The following is a 22,372-nucleotide window of genomic DNA, read 5'->3' as shown; positions in this document are numbered from 1 at the left end:
TTGGGCAAGTCCAATTAAGAATTCGCATCTGCAACCTGTCAAGTGGTTGCATGTGTATAAATGGCCAAGCAGAGAGCAGTACAGGAGGATACAGGGAGGCCTGTGTAGGAGCAACCAACAGGGCACCCTTTCTGACAGGAGGCAGCCATGGTGGGACAGGAGAAGGAGCCAGGACGCTGGCCGAGAATCCACAGGACCTGGGGAGCCCAAGGCAAGCGAGGATGTGCGGCTGTTACAGGTGTGGGAGCCTCCTTACACTGAACAAGCAGCTGGAGCTGCGATCGAGTGGGACCGAGTAGACACTGTCCGTGTCCCTGTGAAGACCGCAGAGTTGCTGACATGTGCAGGAAGGCCACCGGTGTGCGAGCGAGCATCGCAGGACCCGGTCCGTTGGCCTGGGAAGCAAAAGGAAGCAGCGGAAGTCACCCGGGAGGACACCGTAGGACCGGTGAGTGTTGGGAGGAGCTACACAAGACCAGGGTGCTCCTAGCAGGCTGCGGAGAAGTAACTAATAATAATGTATTGCTTCTATAGCGTTACAGACCCATAGGTCTCAGAGCGCTCAAATAACAGAAGACATTATTTTCCCACAGAGTGGTGCTCATTTTATCGACCTCGGAAGTATGAAAGGCTGAGTTGACCCAGCCTGGTTTGGAACCTGCCACAGCAGGCTGCACACAGATATCAGGGGCGAGCGCTTGGCTTGCTGTAGTATCTGACCGGCTATGATGAAGTAGCGAGTGAGATGAAAACTTGTAATGCCTATGAAGTACCAAACTGAATGCAGACTTGAATTTTAACTTATTAAATACTGAATTGATACTATTTTAGGGGCAAAACGATGAACTGAATTAAAATTAGAAACAAAGCCAAATGATGAATATTGACTATCAAACTAAATGAAGACTTGAATTTAAACCTATTGAACACAACTTTATGGGCAAAGCAAATAGCAGATGACAGCCAAGGGGACAGTGCCCATGTGAAAGTAAGACACAGAAGATGGTGCAAGTGTGAAAGATTGCCATGGAAAGGTGAGGCATGGAAAAGACCAACTGAAAGTGAACTAACTAGAAGAAGCCAAATGAGTGTAAACCTGCATATAAAGGCAGGAGGCCAACAAAGACGATCTAAGTTAATGACTCTGAACACAGGGCAGCACAGTGGAACCTGTGTGGACTGAAGAGCTTGTGTATGAGCACGATAAAAATAAAATATCAATATCCTGATTGCGTGACCTGTGATGGGTGGACCGTGTGGTCTGATAACTGCGCCCTGAATTATGAGAACCAATGACACTGAAATTAACCAAGGGGGAACTCTACAAGTGAACTGGTGATGAAATCCAGAAGGACGGTGAGGTTGACCTAGAGAAATTTGTTTTAAACAGACTGAAACAAATCCGCGTGGTTGAGGTAAAGCTTGTGGAAGGAACCCTGAGACTTAAGTAACTGCAGGTTTTGTCTTGAGAAAAGAGTCTCAAGGCACTTTTCTTTTGAACTGTGTTTCATGGGACTTGGGGATGGGAACCCCGAGGAATGTGTGGAACTGTTAACCTGAACGTGAGAAATGTAATATTGAGACTTTTATGTAACTTTCTTGAACTTGGGGAAGGGGAGCTGAGAAGAAAGATAAGAGCGGGAAGAAGCTCAGAACTTTGTTAATCACCATTTCTTTGATTATTGACATCCCTACACCTTTTTTTAGGTTTAGTTGTGAGGCAAGCATAGGTTTTGGATGCAGCCAGAATTTTAAGTTTAACTCTTTGACTCGGACTTTGCTTAGTTTTGTTCAGGTAGGGAAATCCCACCTTAGCATAGGGCGTATTAGGCCTGCTAACATTCTGACATTTAATTTAATAAATATCTTTTGTTTGAACTTTAAGTCGGTTGTCTGTGTCTTGCTTCATTATGTCTTCATATTACTGACTTTGTCTCATTGATTTCTGTGAGAGCTTTCTAGTTGACTGTCCGTGTACGGCCATGCTCCTGCAATTTTTTCCTGCATACAGTTTAGGTCTAGTGAGTTTTTATTTTTTTTACCAAAGTCTAGAATTTTGGTACTTAGCTTTGATATTTTTTCTTTTTTTTACTTTGATTTTTATTTCCATTTTAACAATAACACAGAGTTTCTTACAACTGTTACGAAAGATTTCCATTCCATGTGTAATTTTCCCTCCAGTTGTGTACCTCCAACTTTTTGCCGATGTTTAACACCATAGTCTGACTTTACCAGAGGAGTCCAGCCTTCTGCTGCACTCCTCTGGGCTTTTCACTCACTTCTTATGGGGAAACTGACATGCCCTTAAGGCAGTCATTACTGGGAGTCTTTGTTTCCCTTAGTCCTTTCCAATGTTGCAACTTTTCTGCAACATGTAACAGGTGTACAATCTACCTTCCAGTATGGTACACTTGGATCTATTAGTCATTTCCAAAGGCCCGAGATACTCTGGAAGGATTTTTTAGGAGAAGTACAGGTGTGCCTTGGACAGGGCTGGTGGCAGCTTATCATTTTGCATGTTTTTAACCACTTTCCTGCCAGGTAAACCGTGATTACCACGTTTGGCACAAATAGGTGGCCTGGCTCCAAAATGGCCATGCCATGAGGTTCTTTGTCTTGTCCTTTGGCCATCTTGCCCCTTCCCCCGCCCCAGGTCGAGCCGGCCCGGGTCAGTCCATATTTGGGCATTCATACTCCTGCGAAACGCCTAGCTTTCGCAGGCTTCTGCATGCCTTGTGTGTGTTCCTCCAGGATGTGGGCTGGAACGTCTGGTTCAAATACACATCCTGGGTGCCAGAGTCTGGAGTGCTGTGAATGCCTGGGACCACCGTGGTCCGTGATTGGTCCAAGTATGGTATGCCCTTATGTAAGCAGATCTCCCATTGGGTCCTCTTCGTTTTGGCGTGAAGGAGATTCTGGATAAGAGAAGGCCCCAAACACCCATACCATGAATCATTACTGTATCTTCGCTACTGAAAGCCGCATAGCAGTCCAATTGCCACACTTGAACCTGCAACCGAAGTGGACTCAACTGCCGAAGTTTGGTCTGGAGTGCGCCGGGGGTCGGTGAGTAATCGCAACCCTAACCGGATGGCCCCTAGTGCCTCCATGCATTTTTACGCACGCGTGGGGTGCTCTCTCACTTTTCTCGGAATATCCCTAAGCGGGGCCCATAGGTAGTCCCTCACCTTCAACAGGTGCATTTCCAAGTCCTCCAATTAAGACCAGTAATTCCTGAGGCTCTCCCTCAAGTGTTCCAGCAGGACTCTCAACTGGGCTGCTTTATAGCATAGATACGGATCTGGGAAGCCAAAGCCCCCCTGATCCCCGGGGAGCGTCAAGAATAACCTAATTCACTCGCGGTCTCTTATCCTGCCAGATGAATCGAGATAATATCCCCTTCAGCTCCCCAAAGAAAACTTCTGGTAGTCTCAACAGAAGGGCAGTAAACAAATAGAACAGCCTGGGGAGAATGTTCATTTTCTCTGCCACCATCTGCCCATACCATGATAGGGTCAGGGGTCTCCATCTCTGGAGGTCCTCTTTAACCTGAAGTGCTATCTGGTCAAAGTTCGCTTTCGCGAGGCCCGAGAGATCTCTCAACATTACCCCCAGGTACTTGGTTCAGGCTTCTTTGACCCTCATCCCTGAGTATCGGGCGCGGCCTTCTGAGACAGGGCATCCTGGACCCACGGGCATAATGGTGTATTTAGCTACATTGATTTTCAGGCCCAAGAGGCGCCAATAGCTCTGTATTTGTTCCAGGAACTTGGGGAGCAAGGAGCTCACCTCGGTGAGATAGCCAAGATGTCGTCTGCAAAAAGGGATAATTTGAACTCAACCTCCCCGCCCCTAATGCTCTCGATCCCCTGATTAGCTCTGATTGCAATTGCCAGCGGCTCCATCGAGAGAGGGGGCACCCCTTTCTCGTTTCATGCGTCGGGCATAATGCCCAAGACATGATACCATTTACCCTCACTCACGCCTTTGGCTGTGTGTACATCGGCTCCACCCACTTGTCCCAAGCCCAGTCACTTCTGTACCAACTTCACAAAGGGCCACTCCAGCCTGTTGAACGCCTTATCTCAGTCCACAAAGATGAGGCACGCGTTGCTTCCCTGGGTTTGGCCTTGTATAGTAGATTTATAGTCCTCCTGATGTTAACGGCGCCTTGTCTGCCCTTTACTCCTCTCCTCTCATCTGTCCATCTCCTCCCCCCAAGCCAAGCCTTCCCCAAGATTGCCACCTACCTTCTCGGACATCCGGCCCATGAAGCGTCTTGTCAATTGAGGCACCTTCTCCCCCACGTTAGGCTGACTCACACCCTGACACAGCCCTGTCCCTGCTTTTCTCCTCTATTTCTGCTAGTCTTTTTTTGTTTTGTTTTTGAAATCTTTTTGTTTTCCAAACACAAAAACGAATATAAAATACGAACAATTCCCAGCATTCACTTCACTTCCTTACACCTGTTTGTCCCATCCGGGGACAACAATAAAACAGTCGTTTATACATTCAATGTTAAAGTACAATGTTTTGCACATCCCATATGGCATCTTACCCAGATTGTCCACATTAAATCAGTTTCCCTCCTCCCACTTGCCCCAGATTTTCATGGTCTTGGCTGGACAACCCTTTGCAGCATAAATTCAGTGTTCCACTGCTGCACACATGTCCATGTCCGCAACCCATTGGGCCAAGGCCGGGCTCTCAGGCGAGCCCCATCGCTGCGCTATGTTGCGCTTCTTTAGACCAATTGCTGTTGATAGAAACAGTTTTTCCCAGCGGGTAGTGAAGTCCTCGCCCAGGATACCCAGTAACAGAAGCTTAGGGTCCACTGGTACCGTTTCCCCCAGATTATCAGACAATTGTTTACAGCATTGTCGCCAGAAGGCCTGAATCCGGGGACATTCCCACAAGATGTGTATAAAGTTGCCTTCCTTTCCTCGGCAACGCAAGCAATTCGGGTCTGGGGAACGGTTCCACTTGTGCAATCCCACCCTAGGGTAATTCTCTATGCAAAATCTTTAGCTGTATTAGACAGAGTCTGGAACTGATAGCTAGTTCCCATGCGTGCATTAGGGCCAATACCAAATCTTCAGGTTCAATATTGTCAACATCTATTTCCCCCTTCAGTTTCAGATTGGTTAGTTCCGGGGTGGCGAAGGCCGTGATTGCGCAGTATAGAGTGGACGTGACTTTAGTGGGTATACGCTCCACACATAGGTTACGCTCTAGAGGAGTGTTCTGGGGCATATCGGTGAACGAAGGCAGGTATCTGTGAAGTTCGTGGGACATTTGCATATAGTGCTAATGCTCTGTTACCGGTAGTCTAAATTTCTTCTGTAATGTCTCACAAGGGGCGATCTTTCCCTCAGTTAGAATATCCCCAACTACTGCAATCTGAGCTTCAGCCCATTTTGGCCACATCAGTAATTTGCCCATTTCGGTAAGGTTGATGTTATTCCATAGGGGCTGCATCTGAGTTACCTACCCCTCCCATCTGTTGGATCTATGTGCCTTCTTCCATATCATAACCATGCGTATTACCAATGTTTGGGGCGTCGGGGGGGATGGGGTGTTTCGGCAGGGGTTGGAGATGCCATTCCTGCGGTGTCATGTTTTGCCGTCCCAGTCTTTCCGCTTTGATGTGAGGTAGTTCCCCCAACCCTGTGAAATGTTGTTTATTACCAACATTGGGCTGGCCCAGTAATAAGTTTGAAGCCGTGCGAGCCCTATTCCTCCCTCCCATATTGATCTCTGTAATGTGTTGAGAGCGATGCAGGGGTGTCCCGCTCCCCACAACGGCCTCCTCAAGGAACCGTCTATTCGGTGAAATTCTGCCGAAGAGCGGGGCGTTTTGCAAATGTACAGGAACAGTGGGAGCGCCAACATTTTGAAGAGCACCGCCATGCCCAGTAGTGTCATGAGAAGAACAGTGGGAGTGCCAACATTTTGAAGAGCACCGCCATGCCCAGTAGTGTCATGAGAAGAAGCATCCAGCGTCTGACATCATTCACACACCCGTTAACAATCGGGTGTAGGTTATCGGGAACGTAGTTCACGATGTCTTGTGAAATCCGGATTCCCAGATAGCGGAAGCCATCACGTTCAATACGATATGGGTAATCTGGTGGTACAGCATATTCTCCTCCCTTCACCGGGAAGAAGACGGACTCCCCAAAACTGACCCCCCCCCCCCGTTAATCCTCAGTTCACTAAATGTTCCAAAGTGTGCTGCCAACATCTCTGTGACCACCGGGCAAGAGTGGACAGAGTCCCCCTGATATATTAGGAGAGTGTCGGCGTATAAGGAGAGTTTGTCCTCTCCTCCATCTGGCCAGCGGAACTCCAGCCATGTATCGGCCTGATGAAGCCACGTTCGGTAGTTTGATTTACGAAAAAGAGTGCAGTTCGTGCCTGCTAAGTGCATCTCTGTAAGGAGGGCAATGTCCGGGGAGTGTCGATTCAGAAATTGGGTGACCAGGCGTCACTTGATCCCGGATCCCAGACCGTTGACGTTCCATGTCAAGCTTTTGAGGGATTTACAAGCCGTCGTAGGCTTCAAAAGGCTGTGAGTGGGTGCCATATGTGTTTATGGGCTATCGGCACAGTGTGGGAAGTTCCTTTTTGATATCTGGTTGTGCCTAGGTAAGTGAATGCATGGAATTTAACAGTCAAACCCACAACAAATAACAACGGTAACTGCCGACTATCAACCTCCCCTACCCCATATTCCGCCCCAACCCGAAACATCTGTCAACCGAACAACTATTGCCAATTAGACAATCGCGATGACAGCAATCACAAAGAACATAGCCCGCCTCATGGCCACTCCTGCGGGCCTTAAGCGATACCTGGCAGTCAGTTCTGATTCCGCTGCCGGCTGAGCCAATGCCAAACAAACAAGGAAAGGAAGGGAAAGAGAAGAGGAAGAAAAAAGAAAGAAGGGGGGTGGGAGGATGAAAGGAATTCATTAGCTTCTGCTGGGCACTCCACCACTGTGGTAATTCCATGGCAAGTTCAAATTTGATTTGAGGTCCGAAGAGTAAAGCCAGGGGCCCATTAATGCGTACCATCGCAGATCACCATGATTCACCATATCGTCTTCATCCAGGCAGCCACCTGTCAGGGTCCACATCTTGTTCCGAGCCAGCTTGTTCCTGTATTTCTGGGACACTCTCAGGAGGGGCACGGTCTGGCCGGGGGCAGGACCTCCCCCTCTGACCTCTAGGCATTGAGGTCCAGTCGGCCTCAATTTGGTTTTCAGCCCATCTCCAGGTATCTTGCGGGTCAGTGAAGTGTATGGCCCCTTTGTGGTAGATTTTAAGTTGGGCAGCAATAGTAGTCATATTTCATTTTCATGAAGGATAGTTGCCTTTTCAGTGGCTCAAATGACTGCCTTGCGCGTTGCACCTCATGGGTGTAGTCAGGGAAAAGGGCAATCCGGGAGCAGTTATGGGTAACCGTTCCTTTCTTGCGAGCCATCTGGAGAAGCGCGTCTCTGGCCTAGTAGTTTAATAGTTTGGCAATTCTTGTTCTAGGCAGTGCTCAAGGGGTGGGTCCACCAGACGGCATATTGTGAGCCCTCTGCACAGAGAAAAATTTAGAGAAGGATTTGGGTGCAAAGATATCTGCCACCCATTGCTCCAAAAAGAGCTCCATGCTGGGCCACTTCCGGGAGCCTGAGGATACGGACATTATTGCGGCGTGACCTGCCTTCTCCCTCATCGACCTGGGCTTCTAGGGGCTTCAAGCGAGAGTCAGTGCTTGTGATAGCTGTTGGTTGATGTCTCTGATGCCGTCTTCCGCCCCTGAGGTGCGCTGTTCTACCTCTCCCGTACGGCAGGCGAGCTTTCGCAAGTAATGGCAGAGAAAGGAGACGTCTGCTGTGATAACGTCCATTTTTTTTCTCCATTCAGGAGTGGGAATTGGCTATGGCAGCCATCACGTCTATTGCAATGAGAGGGAGTCCTCTGTGGTCGAGGCTTCGGAGTGTGGTATTTGGTCTGCCGGTACAGGAGTGTTGGTAATTGCGTATTGGTCCATCCTGCTCTGCATAGATGTCTTTTTCTTTTTTTATTTTCTTCAACATAACATTTTATTGGCATTTTAACTTATGACAGTACATCAGACATTGCGTATATTCCAGAATACATTATATCGCATATTGGCTTAGTGGCTTGTTGGTTTACTAGTGGGGGGAGGTTAATTCTGGGCTGGGCGACTCAGTCCGGGGTGAGAGGAGAGGGGATGGTAGCGCTGCTGCTGTGGTGTCTCGCAGTCTCTCGACTTATTCCAACCAGCGAGTGAGTGTGGGGGTCTACGAGAGAGGGTTGGGAACTGTGCTGCAAAGTCCATGAACGGGGCCCAAGTGTTCTGGAATTGGTTCAGATTCCCTGCTCGTAGAGCTGTGATCTTCTCAGCCACTACCGTGTCCCAACATTTTGCCCATCATAGCGGGATTGATGGGCCAGTAGGATTCTTCCAGAGCCGTGCTAATGTGATTTCCTGCTGCTGTTAGGAGGTGTGTACATAAACGAGCCATGTGACCTGTCAGGCGGAATTCGCCATCCCCTGTGTCCCCCAGCAAGACAAACCCTGGGTCCCAGTCTATTGCAAGGCCTGTGATTGCTTTTATGTGGTCTAGTACTTCTCTTCAATAGTTCGCTGCTTGCAGGCATGTCATAGTAGGTGGAACAGGGTTCCTTCATCTTTGGAGCCCCTCCAACAGCCTAGTGGAATGTTTGGGTTGGTTTTGTGCAGCTGCGTAGCAGTGATGTAATATCTCTAACAGATCTTATATCCGCACTCTATTGGTGATGCATTGGGTGCTTTTGTGGGTTCTCGCCCAGATCTTGTTCCAGGTTTCCTCGTCTATTGGTTGCCCCAAGTCTTTCTCCCAGTTGATCATATATCTCTCTTTAATTGTGGGGTCAGGTTTGTCTAGGAGCCGAAATAGTTTGGAGACTTTCCCTCTGGGTGGGGCCGATGTTAGCGTCAGTTCAAGTGCCGTTAGATCTCTGGAGCCCTTTTCCTTGACTGCTCTTTGGGATAGCCAGTGCTGTATCTGAACCGTTTCTCTTCTGGGATTTTGAATTTGGTCTTGCACTCTTCGAATGTAAGTGGGTGTCCTCCCCCTAAAAAGTCTGAGATTGTTCATAGGCCACCTTCTTGCCATGCAGCAAAGCTCAGAGACTGAAGACCTGGTGAAAAGTCTGGGTTGCCCCATAGCGGTGTCAGGGGGCCCAGAGTTCCTGTGCATTCCCTATTCCGAGCCGCTGCTTTCCAATTTGCCACTGTGTTGTGTGTTGCTTTTAGGGGTCCTGTGTTCGGCTGGTGTTTTGGCACCCGCATGTGTGGGAGGTCGGTTAGAGGAGATTTGCACCATGGTTCTTCTATCTGTTTCCAGTATGGTGGATCTGATGCTTGTGTCCATGTGAATGCATGGACTAGTTGGGCGGCTCGTCTGTACCTGGCTACCTCTGGTGCTCCCAGACCTCCCGCATTGCGGCCTCGGGTCATGATTTGCTTTGGTATTTGGGCCCCCCTGCGTCCCCTCTGATAAGTTTTAGTATGGATCGCTGTAGGCCGCTGAGCTCGCTCTCTGGGATGTGTACTGGTAGCTCCAGGCAATAGTGGATTAGTCTGGGGATCAGGTTAATTTTTATTGCCGCCACTCTGCACAGCCATGAGAACTCCTGTTTGCTCCAGTGGCGAATATCCCTTCTCCGCTCTCTAAATAGTTGTGTGAAGTTGCTTGGTATATCTGGGCATGGCTTTTGGGAATGCAGACCCCCAGGTATTGGATTGCTCCTTCGGCCCAAGGGATAGGGAATTTGGGGGCGAGTTCCTCCTTCTGCTTCTTTGTGATGTTGATTGCTAGTGCAGATGATTTGTCGTACTTCACCCTGAATCATGACTCTTCTGAATGCTTCTAGCTCTTCTCGTAGGGGGTCTAGGGAGGTGCTTGGGTGTGTTATTGTTAAGAGAACGTCGTCGGCGTATAATGGCGCTTTGTATTCCCTGCCACCCACTGATATTCCTTGTATGCCCAGGTTTTGTCTAATCCTTCCCACAAAGGCCTCCATTGATAATGCGAACACCATGGGTGAGAGTGGGCCACCCTGGCGTGTTCCCTGGGTGATGGCTATGGTTTCCGATCTACTCTCATTTACCCGCAGCTGGGTCGTTAGAGATTGGTAGTTCGCCATTGTCAATGTTGTGAAGTTATGGCCAAAACCCATGTGTTCGAGTGTAGTCTTAATGTAGTCCCAGCCTACAAGGTCGAACGCTTTGTGTGCATCTAGAGAGATGACCAGGAGTTCTTCCTTCTGCCGTGTGGCGCTCTCGATGAGATCTAGCGTTCTTCTGATATTATCGAACGTACCCATCCTGGGAATGAACTGGCTTTGGTCCCTGTCTATCAGGTCTGGGAGTACCCTCCCCAGTCTGGCGGCCAGGACTTTGGAGTAGACCTTCCCGTCTAGGTTCATGAGCGTTATCGGTCTGTAAGAGGTTACCTGCTTTGGGTCTTTCCCCGGTTTGTGGACCAATATGGTGAGTGATTCCCCCTTGACTTAGTGGGAATGAGTTAAATACCTGAGTGAGCTGTGGAGCTTGTGTCTGCGCGTATGATTTGAAGAATTTTGCCGTTAGCCCATTAAGGCCTGGGGCAGTGTTCTTCAGGGACTTGATAGTCTCCACGACTTCCTCTACCGTTATTGGGATTTCAAGGGATTCGAGTTGGAGTTTCATGTTGGGCACTATGAATGGTTGTAGGTATTGCTTGCTCTGGCGTTGGTCCCCCGTTTGGGTAGGTGGGCCGGTCATAATTGTTTTGTTATGGGCTAGGAGGGCATTCATTTTTCCCGTGTCTGTGTCTCGGGGTATGCCATCTTCCCCGGTGATGCAGACTATATTGTTCCTTTTGTATATCCTCTGCAGCTTATGAGCAAGCATGTGATTTGCCTTGTTACTTTTGGTATAATAAAACTGCTTTGTATACACAAGGGCTTTAGCCGATCGGTCCGCCCAATGGATTTCCAGTGCGACTCTCGCTTTCCTCGGCTCTCTCTCTAGCTTCCTAGTATGGTGAATTTTTAGGCTCTTCTCTATCTCTGAGACTTTCAGCTCCAGGGCGGATGCTTGGATCTTGGCGATCCGGTAGTGTTCAGCTGCTGCACTGATTAGTATGTCCCTGATCACGGGCTTCATAGCTTCACATATTATTCTAATGGGTGTATCAGGGGTTGTGTTTTCCTTGAAGTAGTTGGTCAGCAAGTCCCTCACCTCAGTTTTAATTACTTTATCTAGGAGTATGGAGTCGTTTAGCTTCCAGTACCTCGGAGGGGGTGCTGGTAACCCACTTATTGCCAGGTCTGCTGAGACCGGGGCATGGTCTGAGATCATCCGGAATGGATTTGTATATTCCCCAGGCATGGGAATAGGGCCCCGATGATTAGTAATAGGTAAATCCGAGAATGACCTTCATGGGCGTTAGAATAGAAGGTGTAGTCCCTTGCCCCACTGTTCGCGAGCCTCCAGGCGTCTATTGTTTCCGGTTCTCGCAGTAGCCTGGCGAAGGTTAGGACTTGGGTGTAATCCAGATTGCTGGCGGGAGGGTTTTGTCTACTAGGGAGTCCGGAACCATGTTAAAGTCCCCTCCCATAAGATGTTCTGTGGTGAATGTTACCAGTGTTGGGATTAAGTTCTGTAGGAATTTGTCTTGGTCCTTATTGGGACAGTAGAGCCCCGCTATGGTGATTGGTTGTTCTGAGATATATCCCTTTACTAAGAGGTACCTGCCTTCCAGGTCTCTTTTTACTGTATGATCCCGGATTGGGAAATTGTTGCTTAGTAGGATTGCTACCCCCTGCTTCTTTTCCCCCTGAAGAGGCAAAGTAGGCCTGTTTAAATCACCTGAGTCTCAGGCAGTGCTAGTCTGTGGCCAACAGATGCGTCTCTTGGAGGATTACAATATCGCCCACTAGGTTGTTAAGCCTGTTCTCTACCAATTTGCCTTTCCTCAGAGTTTAGGCTTCCCACGTTCCATGTAAGAATGCAGACGTTTCTATCCTCCTCCAGCCTTATTAGGTTCATGCGATAGCGCCGTTATGGGCTCCTTTATTCCGGGCCCTCGGATTGATGTTTGGTGTGTCCCCCTTGGCGAATGTGTATATGTCATGTCTGTGTTTGTCGGAGTTGTAACTCTGTATTCTTTCCTAGAGGCCAAAATACCCCAACTTTCCCCCACCCCTCACCCCCCCAACCCTTTGCCCCCTCCCCCCGCCCCCCCAACTCCTTGGACCGAGACCGGCCTCATCCAACAGGGTAGGCTAGTTGAACCTCATTGTCGAGCTAATGGGGGCCAACGGGTCCCGAACACCGTCAACAGGATGGCCGGAGATCGCGAGGCCCAACAGAGCGGGACCGTGTGCGGTGCCACCCTGGGTCATCAGTGCATGCATCCCCTACCTTGGGAGAGTGGATTGCTGCAGCGAACAGCCAGGTTTCTGGCCGTGGTCGTTATTCTTGGCTCAGTCTGGCTCAATGGCTTTCCGGGGGCCGCTGAGTCTACGTTTCCTCGCTTCCTGTGTCCATGCTTGCCCCCTGAAAAGGATCTGCTTGGATTCTTTTACCTCCCTCATGATCTCCTCCTTTATTTTGAAGAAGTGGATCCGTGCTAGGACATCGGGAGGAAACGGGGAGGATTGCCTCTGGGCTGTTCTATGAACCCGGTCGAGCTTCAGGGGGGAGCTATCTGGGAGGGTCAGGATGAATCTAAATAGCTCCCTTGTAAAGTTCTCCAGTTCTGCATCTGTTATTGTTGTGGGTATTTCCCGGAGGCGAATATTGTTCCTCCTGGAACGATTTTCCGCATCCTCTTGCTTGAGCTCTAGTAGGTCACATTTTGCCCCCAGGGCTACAATTCTATCCAGGTTTCTTTCCAGGTCGAAGGAATGGCCGCATACATTGTTTTCCAGGTCTCTGGTGCGTTGTTCCACCTCTGCCACCCGCCGTGATTTTCTTTGTGACCTCTTCGGTCCCCCTTTGGATCTCCTTTGTTATTGCTGCTAGTAGGTCTTTGAGGTCAGACTTGGTTGCCGATTGGGCCGCTTCCGGGCCCTCGGGTGTGATGGCCATCTCTGCTGCAGGGTCCGATGTATGTTCGGCTTTCTTTAGCTTCTCAGAGGCGGAATTGCCCATTAGGCCCGCTATGTCCGCTTGTTTCGTTGCCTTACCACTTTTCGCCATGGTTTTTATGCTGGTTCCGGCCACAGCACACTGTAGTCTGTGTCCGCCCTCCGGGACTAGGTGCAGGAGCTTCTGCTGCCGCTGGTATGCTGTGATGGCGTCTGGCTGCTTGGTCTTAGTACGTGGCTGTGTCCCCTGATTCTGCTACTTGCTGGTGTCCCTCCCCCACCTCCCCCTCCCAGGCGTTCCACTGGGTCTGGGGTTGCTTGCTTCTGGTGCTGACCCTTTGGCTGTTTGCGCATACGATCGAGAGGCACTTTTTGGGGCTGTTGTATACTCCGCGTGGATAGAAGGGGGGTGCAGGACGATGGCGGGTGCACTCGTGCGTTGGTTCCTTTAGCTGCTCCGGGTCTTGGATCGCATCGGTCCGGCGCGCCGCCGGGAGTCGGCACATACTGGTCCCTCTGCCTGTTGCTTTGATGGATCCTGCCACAGGGCGCCCTGGTGCTGATGCTATCTTGGTAGCTCGTCGCAGCGGCCCAGAGTTATCTGGCAGTTATATTTCACTGGGTGAGAGTTGGTGCCTCCCTTCCGATACTGGCGCCATGTTCGAGCCCCTCGGTCGGCGTCGGCTGCTGGTGCTGGGACGCAGCTCTCTACTGGCCTATCAGTCTTAGGGCACACTGGGCTCACTCCACAAGCGTTGCACTCCCCAGCAGCGGGGCTGCTAGGCGCTCAGGTTAGTGGCGCTGCTTCTGCTCCTCTGGGCCTTCCCGCTCCTTGCCGGGCTCCGTATGATGGCACCTGCCATTTTTGTATCGGTACTGTTGGCCGAGCGCGGTTTTGACTCAGTGGTATCTGGATGTTGGAGCCTTTTTCAGCGGGTCAGAGCTCAGCATTGGGTGCCGGATCGCTTCAGCTCCCTGTTGTGTTATTTTGGGATCTTAACAGAGGAAATTCAGTGCGTAAACATGCTCGAACAGTGGGTCCAGCCAGGAGCTTTCAGGGAGCCATGCTGTCTGCGTCGGCTCCAAGCCACGCCCCCCATAGATGTATTTTTAGGTTTCTTTGCCCATATTGTGAAGCGGGAGGTTGTGTCATCCATCACCTTGGTGCAATAATATTGCCCGTATTTGAAAATGTGTGTGGTATTCAAAACATTAGGCCTGGAGAGTTCAGCAGATCGCAGCTCGGCGTGTCTGCAAAGTGTGGGAGGGCGACTTGTAGAAGTAGCCCACTCCCACCGTGCAGCTATGTCAGTGTATGTTTCCTGTCCTCAGTCTGGATGACCTACGTGGTTCAGTATCTGGAAGACCCTGAAGACAACCGTTGGCCGCAGGTCAGCCCTGGTGCGCTGGGTCTAGGACAGTATACAAATATCTTCTGTCGTGGCCTTGTCCAATGGGTTCGCTGCTGCGGTCACATTCGATCCGAGGTGCACATCTTGGGGGGCGTCTTTCACCTTATCGAGGGTGCCATTGTCTGTAGTGCGAAAACAAACAAAAATAGCGCAGCAGGAAAATATAACTCAAATTATAGCAGTGGAATAAATTGCTGCACACTGTCTCAATAGAGGATGGTTAAAGAAGGATCACTAGTATCTAGATATCACCACTCACTATTTCTAATAGTGTCCTCTCGTTGGCTCACTGCTCAACGACAAACCATCTTAATATCAAATTGAATCACAGATACTAGTTCAACCACATGGCAGTTTATCAACCATATTAGGATGCATGTATTCTATATTGAAGACACCACTTATTTAGGATTTTATTTTTTTACAATGTATTACAATAAGTTTCAAAATTACACAAATTCCAACATTTCGCAGTTTTCAGTCTGAGTTGAAAAAGGCAAATATAAAAAAAAAAATTGAAAATCTAAAAAAGCACAATCAAAGTTTTGTGTCCAAACATTATCACTGAACTATTCAAAAAACAGAAGCAAAAGGCAACAGGTTACATAATGAAAAACCAGGATCTAGTCATTTTAGAAATAGTCTCCTTTATTCACAATATTTGTAAATATGTTTTAATGCCTCGAGGGCATGAAGTTCATTGTTTTACCAATCTTATTCAAATGATTCCATTACACTTTTAAATGAGATTCAATGTATTGCTAATCTACTCTGGGTCTATGTATGATGCCTCTATGATTATAAAGGGGCATCCCACTTGTGCACAGTGATAGCTCAGAATGCAAGGGTGAAGTACGTTTCAGCGTGTTGATGAAATGACCGCCTTCCTCAGGACCAAAGTCGGATATGCCATGGGGGAGAGGGGGGAACCCTGAGGGAAAAGGGACAAAGCATAAAAAGAGCACATAGGTCTACAGGTATAGGGATTGGACAAATCTACCAACACCTCTAGGACAATACCAGTGCATTAATTTATAACACATCCACCTAGAAAGATGAGAAAAGCCCTTACAGATATTTTAGAAATTATTCTTAAACTGCAACCACGATGTTCATGCCCAAATAAAAACATGTTTGAGATAACATTTTTCTTTTTGAGAAAAACGAGAAATTAAAAATAAGAATGAATGTAAAAGGCCCACTGGGTATGGGAAGAGAGTGCCAAGTCAGGAGGCCCATTGTTCAGATTCAGCCGCAAGGTACACAACGTGTGAATAGACTCACCACTATTAGTGTATTCTCAGATTGTATATTCCACTCAAGTTAAGAGAGTGCATGTTACCCGCTCGGGGCCACTAATAAATGTTAATGTTAAAGGACCTTTGTACCGTGCACGATCACCACCGGAGTTTTTCCCTGGCGCTCTGGCGGCTCTGAAAGAGGAAGGGAGGGTGAGTTAGTGGGAGGATGCTGGAAAAGTGCAAGAGAGCAGTGATGTGCTGTTGGCGACCTCAGCCCGGTGGGTCTGTTGGCTCGGCCTGGGGTGTTTGCGACCAGTAGTCGTCTTGTACTGTTGTGCTAGTCTGTGTGCTTTTTTTGTTTTATTGTTGCAATGTAGTGAAGTTTGTGCGGTTTGTTGTGTTGTAGGTTTGTGTTTGGTTTGGAGTTTGAGAGGTGTATGCAGAGGGGGAGATTGTTAGTGGAATTGGTTAGTTGGCATCTCTATCTCAAATTGAGGCGCTGGGCTTGCGTAATCTCCCCAGATGGGGTGCGGGAGTACCCCTGCGTCTCTGTCCTGATCCGGACCCGTCTGGGATTAAAGGTCCCTTTCACATCTGGCCCCCACCTCCACCAGCCTCCCTCACAACCCTGCCTGTCCTCCCTTCCTACTCATATGGCCAGTGCACCTGCTAATGTCCACAACTCAGCTAGTGTGGTGATTGCCAATATCGCTAAAGTTCCACAATACTGTGGTACCTGGTACCAACTAAGGTGCGAGTGAGGATGTTGGGTGGGATTGACTGGGGTTGTTGACTCCGTCTCCACGGGTGTCGCCTGTGTTCCACTCTAGCCAGCGTCAACCGTTCAGGTGCCCTGGGAGCTTCCCTGTCGTTTCTGGCAGCTGTCAGTGTCCTCTCCAGTTTACTCATCCTTTTTCCTTTGTTTCGGTTTTCAGTTTGAGTCTGTGGTGTTGAAGAGCCAGGTTTTTAGTAATTTCCAGAAGTTTAGGTGATCTTTGCTGTTTCTTATTTCTTTTGGGATGTTGTTCCAGGTTTTTGCGGCTAAGTGGTAGAAGGATGTGCCTTCAAGTTTTTTCTTAAGGTATGGTTTTAGTTCCAGGTGGATTTAGTTGCTTGACCTGAGGAGTCTTGTTGGCTTGTAGAGAAAAACTATCAAGATCAGACTCTGTAGCTAAACTTATAATACCAGCAGTTATACAGAGGCTGCAGTGTGTAGCGCCCTGAACCAGCTTCTAGCAGAGAAATCTCAAGCTCAGTGTCGCAGAGAATGATTAGATACATCCATTGTCTCAAACTCTAAAAAATATAGAAGGCACAAAGAGCGCAGGAGGTCATGACCAGCGAGGTGTCAAAGGATCCCTTATATATGACATGCTATGTTTTAAATGTCATTTCTACATGAAAACAACAGGAGGAAGCGTGGAAGTACCTTATTTATCCTTAACGGTGGATATTAACACCTTAAGAGAATTTGCAGTCTGTAGATGGACTCCTTGGAGGGAAGCGTGCGTAAGACTATGCAGTTCTTGGTTCGGTTTAAGTGCGTTTACGGCACCCCACAGTCTGAAATGAGCAATTGATGTATGTCTCAAAGTGCCGTGGCGCTACGAACAGAAAGCGCAAAACCTGATGTCAGTATGGTGGCCATTAAAGAATATACTCCTGTACGCGTATGAGAAAGACATTTCACATGCCTTCAGTTTTACGCATGTGCATCACTAAATACGTCTGTAGTGCGAGCCTATGATTCTCACGGTATATCCAGACTACCACCTCCGCCTCGTCCACGCAGTTATTAGTGATGTTGGGATGTTTTCGTGTCCCGGATGTCCATAGCCTCGCAATGTTACTAAGTTTGTACGTTGCCCGCCCGGGAGTGTGCCCTCAGCAGTGATATTCGCGCTGTGAATGTGCTACTGTAGTGCGTGTTTGAGTCCTGAGTTTCCTTACTGTGATGCACCCTTAGACTCAAGATGAGGCCCTTACCCCTCAGTCCACCATGTCTATTTCTTACTGCCTCTGCCACCGAAAGCCACAGTAACTCCCCCACTGTCATGGACCCTCCCTGTTGCGCCTTCTTGTAAGTTAAATCATCAGGGCATAAGACTTCCACTCTAAATGGTCGATTACAGAGGCACACTTACCAGGGATCACTCCGAGCGCAGCAGTTGTGCCTGAGAGTTAGTCTCATCAAAACAGATCCATCCCTGTTCCTCTAAAACCATTAAGGACCAAATCGATACCCTCGCTCCGGCCCTTGCCGATTTCTGTAACCATTCTTTTGCCTCTGGATCTGTCCCTTCCCCACTTGAAACACTTCCCTGCGCATCCTCTCCTCAAGACACCAACAGCTGATCCCTCTTGTCGGACTAACTACCGCCCAATTTCCATTACTCCCTTTTTGGGGAAGCTCCTGGAAAAGCTGGCCATCTCCGAGCTCAACCTTCATTCTGACTCTGTTGGCTCTCTTCATGACCACCAATCTGGATTCAGAGCTGCCAGAAGCGCGGAAACTGCTCTCCTGAACATCCGAGAAGACCTGCTCTCTAACCTTGACTCTAACTTTATCTCCGTCCTCATCCTACTTGATCGCTCGTCTGCTTTCGACACGGTCAACCATACCATCCTGCTCAATCGTCTGTGACAACCTGGGTATCACTGATCAGGTTCTGGCCTCGCTGACCTCTTTCCTTTCTGATCGACCCTCCCAGGTAAAACTTGGGTCGCTCCTATCCTCTATCTCCCACTCTACCTGTGGTGTTCCCCAGGGCTCTAACCTCTTGCCCTGGCTTTTCAACACCTGGCAACTCTCACCTACTGCATTTCCATTTTCTGCTCAAACTTCCAGTGCTATGCTGATGACCCATAACTCATTTTCAGGCTTCCCTCAGGCACCTCCTCTCCTTCCCTCATCTCCGATTGCCTAATCGCCATTCAAAATTGGTGTGCCGCCAACGATCTTTGTCTAAATGCCAACAAGATTGAGATCCTCCTCATTGGTACACCTTCACCATCTTTTCCCCTCACTCTCTGGCCGTCCTCCCTTGGCCCTCCTCCTACCCCTACTTGCGAGGCTAAGAATCTCGTGGTCATCTTTGACTCCACACTTTTCTTCTCCGCACACATCTTTGACGTCTCTAAACAGTCTAACTTCTTACTGCACCTCCTTAGAGGTACTCTGCCTTTCATCTCCTTCCCTCAGAAGCTCACTGTCGCCCAAGCTCTGGTTCTCTCTAGGTTGGACTATTGTAACAGCCTCTTTCTAAATCTACCTGCCTCCACTATTCGCCCTTTAGAACTAATCCAGAACAGGACTGGGAGACTTGTCCTTGGCCTCAATCCCTGGGATCGTATCTCCCCAGCTCTGAAATCCCTTCACTGGCTCCCAGTTGATGCAAGGATTAAATTTAAAACCCTCTGCATTGTCCACAAGCTTTCTGGGGCCTGGGTCCAAAATATGTTCAACTATCCCTCCGTAAATACCTCCCCTCTTGAGCCCTTCGCTCCTCTATTTCAAACTCTCTTAGGGTTGGCAGTTTTTCAAAGAAACGAGCTGGGCAGATCTGTCTTCGGCGGGGGCCTCCCTTTTGAACAGCCTCCTGACCACCTTGAAACTTGAGGAGAACCATCTCTGTTCCGGGAACACCTCAAGACCTTGCTCTTCGCTTCTGGCTTTGCCCCTCTTCTCCCCTGCTGATCTGCTTCTCTCTCTTTCGGCACTGTGCACCTGGCCACCCTCTGTCCCTCGGGCTCAGGTACTTGCTCACCCTGCCTCCCTCCTGCACTGCCTCTGGGCCACCCCTGGCACTGGGATCTATATCTGTACCCATGCAGTCCCCCATTCTTCTTCTGCAGTTATCAGATATACCCTATCTGACTTATAATGCTCTTGCCATTTGCTGTCTGCACTACCACTTTTCACTGCATTTATTTATTCATTTATTTCACCTATTATTTATTCTGTTCTCTCCTGTGTTCCGCACTTTGCACTTCTCCCCCTTCCACGCACTTACCCCATTTTCCCTTTTCCATGCACTTGCGCGTTCTTAATGTCACTGGTCCTAGTAAGATTGTTTATTTTTGTTCTCCCTTGTTCCCCTCCCTTTGCTTGGTCGTGCTCTGAAACACTTGTGTATGAGTGTGATATAAATAAAATATCATATATAAAACCCATTTGGTCCCCATGAATCGGGGCCGGCATAAGTCTCTCTAGCCCAGTACTAAGGGTTTTAGCAAGGATCTTCATGTCACTATTTAGTAGGGATATTGGGCGATAAGAGGTACACTTTTCCAGGTCTCGTCCCTCTTTATGTATTGTCACAATTACTGCTTCCAGCATGGAGCTTGGCAACGGATCCCCCACTAACAGTGCGTTAAATACCCACGCCATGTATCGGGCCAGTGTGCATCTAAACCGCTTATACAATTGTACTGAGAACCCGTCACTCCCTGGGGCTGTGTCTGACTTCAGCCCTTAATAGACTGGACTATCTCCTCCTCTGAGATGGGCTCCCCTAGATGGGTTGCTTCCCCCTGCTGTAGACCCGGTAGAGCCAGGGCGTCCAAAAAAGTGGCTATTTGCCCCTCGTCACCTTCAAATTCTGATGTATAGAGCCCTTCATAGAACCTGGCAAATTCCTTCCTCACACTCTGTGGGTTGTGCACTGCCACCCCGTGCTCACCCCTTATAGTCCCAATCAACTTTTTTCCTCTCCTCTCGCAGTCTCCACGCATGTATTTTATCTGCCCTCTCCTCTCGCTCGAGGTATTTTTGCTTTAGGAACAGAATTTATTTTCTGTGTCCTGAACTAGGATCACCTTGAGCTTAGCCCTATGGAGCCTCAACTCCTCCAAGCTAGACTGTATGAGATGCGTCCCCCCAGGTTCACCTGGCTGTAGGTCTCGAATCTTACGCCTCAGCTCCCCCTCCTCTTTCTTTTTTTGGGAGCCTATTCTAAACCCTCCCAAAGATTTTGCACCCCCATATCCCCTTTATCGTTACAATCAAAATAGTCTGTGATCTTAGTTAATACAGACTGGGATGCTTCTCTATCCTTTAACAGGAAATCATTACACCACCACCCTCCCAAAGTCCTCAGCCCTTCGGGGCGTCCTATCGTGCACACCACCATGTTGTGGTCTGACCACGGAACTGAGGACACCACCAAATCTTTTATCTGTGCCTTCATCTCCACATCCACTAGTATTAGATCGATGTGAGAGTAGGAGTTGTGAACCGCTGTGAAAAAAGGTCAATCTCCCTCGTCACCCTCTCGCAGGTAATCAACCAGGCCCAGGTCCCAGTTGATGTTCCCAAATCTCCTGGAGGCGGCCTTGCCTATGGTATCCCCGCCCCACCCCCAATCTCTTGCTGTCCCTCACTGGGTCTAGGACCATCTCCCCCCACCACGAGGTGGCCTTCCACAAATGTCATCAGTTCAACCATAACCCCTTCACAAACGTCTGCCTGCCTCATGTTGGGTGCATATATCGAGCACAGGGTAATCCTTTCACCTTTCAGGTTTCTCTTAATGAACAGATGGCGCCTGCCCGGGTCTCTCTGTGTCCCGTCAACCACCAGTCCCAGGCGGGCCAACAGAATAATCGCCACCCCGCCTTTTTTCTCCGTACATGAGGCCATGATCACCACCCCCACCTGTTTCAGCCCAAATCTTAGTTCCTTACCCCTCTGCCAGTGTTTCTCCTGTATGATGAGGATGTCCAGTTTGGCCTGAATAAATTCCTGTAGGATCATTGATTGCTTGCCAGGCGAGTCTAGCCCTGTAACATTGAGGGAGCCAATCACCAGTTCATCACCTACAGACATCTCTCCAGTTCCACTTCCATTTGGGCCATCCCTCCGCTCGAGAGATCATACCACTTTGAGATAGAACCTGTGTCCCACGTGGGGCTGTCCCCTGCTGAACCACTGGAATAACATCAAACCACATAAACTCCTTCTGGGCAGACCCTGACCTGCCCATCTGTTACGCTCACCTGGTCTCTGCGGAGGCGTTGGGGCACAGTCGCAGCCCTCCCAGGGATGAAACTCCTCTCGTCTGTTCCTCCCTACGTGTCTGTGGGGAACTGCGGTGATGAGCAGTGCGGTTCCTGCGTGAATATAAGGGGGGTCGTATGAGTATGCAGCCTGTGGTCCCTGACCCCTTCTCCAGACCTCTTCTCCAGACCTCTTCTCCCTGGATGTGGCTTCCCTGGGGTTGCACTACCCTTTAGGCTCACCTGCTGATGAGCTCTCCATCCTGCTGCTTCTGACAGGGGCGCTTGTTGAAGGGAACAGAGTTCCTTCACTGGTCCCTTGTCGTGGAAGTCCAGGCCAGCTGCGACTAGTCCACTTCTCTTGTAGGTAAGTATGTCCCTTGTTTCCTTGCCCGCTTGTCTTCCGACTGTTGTAATTGTATTTGTACAGTTTGTTCTCTGTCCTTTGTATGTAATGTCTCTTTACTCTGCTCTCTCCCCTTGCAGGTGGTGTAGCGGTAGCTGCGGTAGAGGAAGCGGTGCCAGCGGTATGGAAGAGCGGGGCTGAGATGGTCTGACAGCTGGTAAGTAGCCTTTAATG

General features: G+C 49.1%; 1 protein-coding gene across 4 annotated transcripts in view; it reads left to right on the top strand.

Annotated features, from left to right (window-relative positions):
- STK25 (serine/threonine kinase 25) overlaps positions 1 to 22,372 on the top strand; it is a 1,190,884-nt gene that overhangs the window by 418,650 nt on the left and 749,862 nt on the right. The gene's annotated exons all lie outside the window — the stretch shown is intronic.

This window comes from Ambystoma mexicanum, chromosome 10, assembly GCF_040938575.1.
Source record: "Ambystoma mexicanum isolate Mex_15411 chromosome 10, UKY_AmexF1_1, whole genome shotgun sequence".
Taxonomy (NCBI): Eukaryota; Metazoa; Chordata; class Amphibia; order Caudata; family Ambystomatidae; genus Ambystoma; species Ambystoma mexicanum.
The sequence above is the reverse complement of the archived record's forward strand: the minus strand, read 5'-3'. Positions and strand labels throughout refer to the sequence as shown.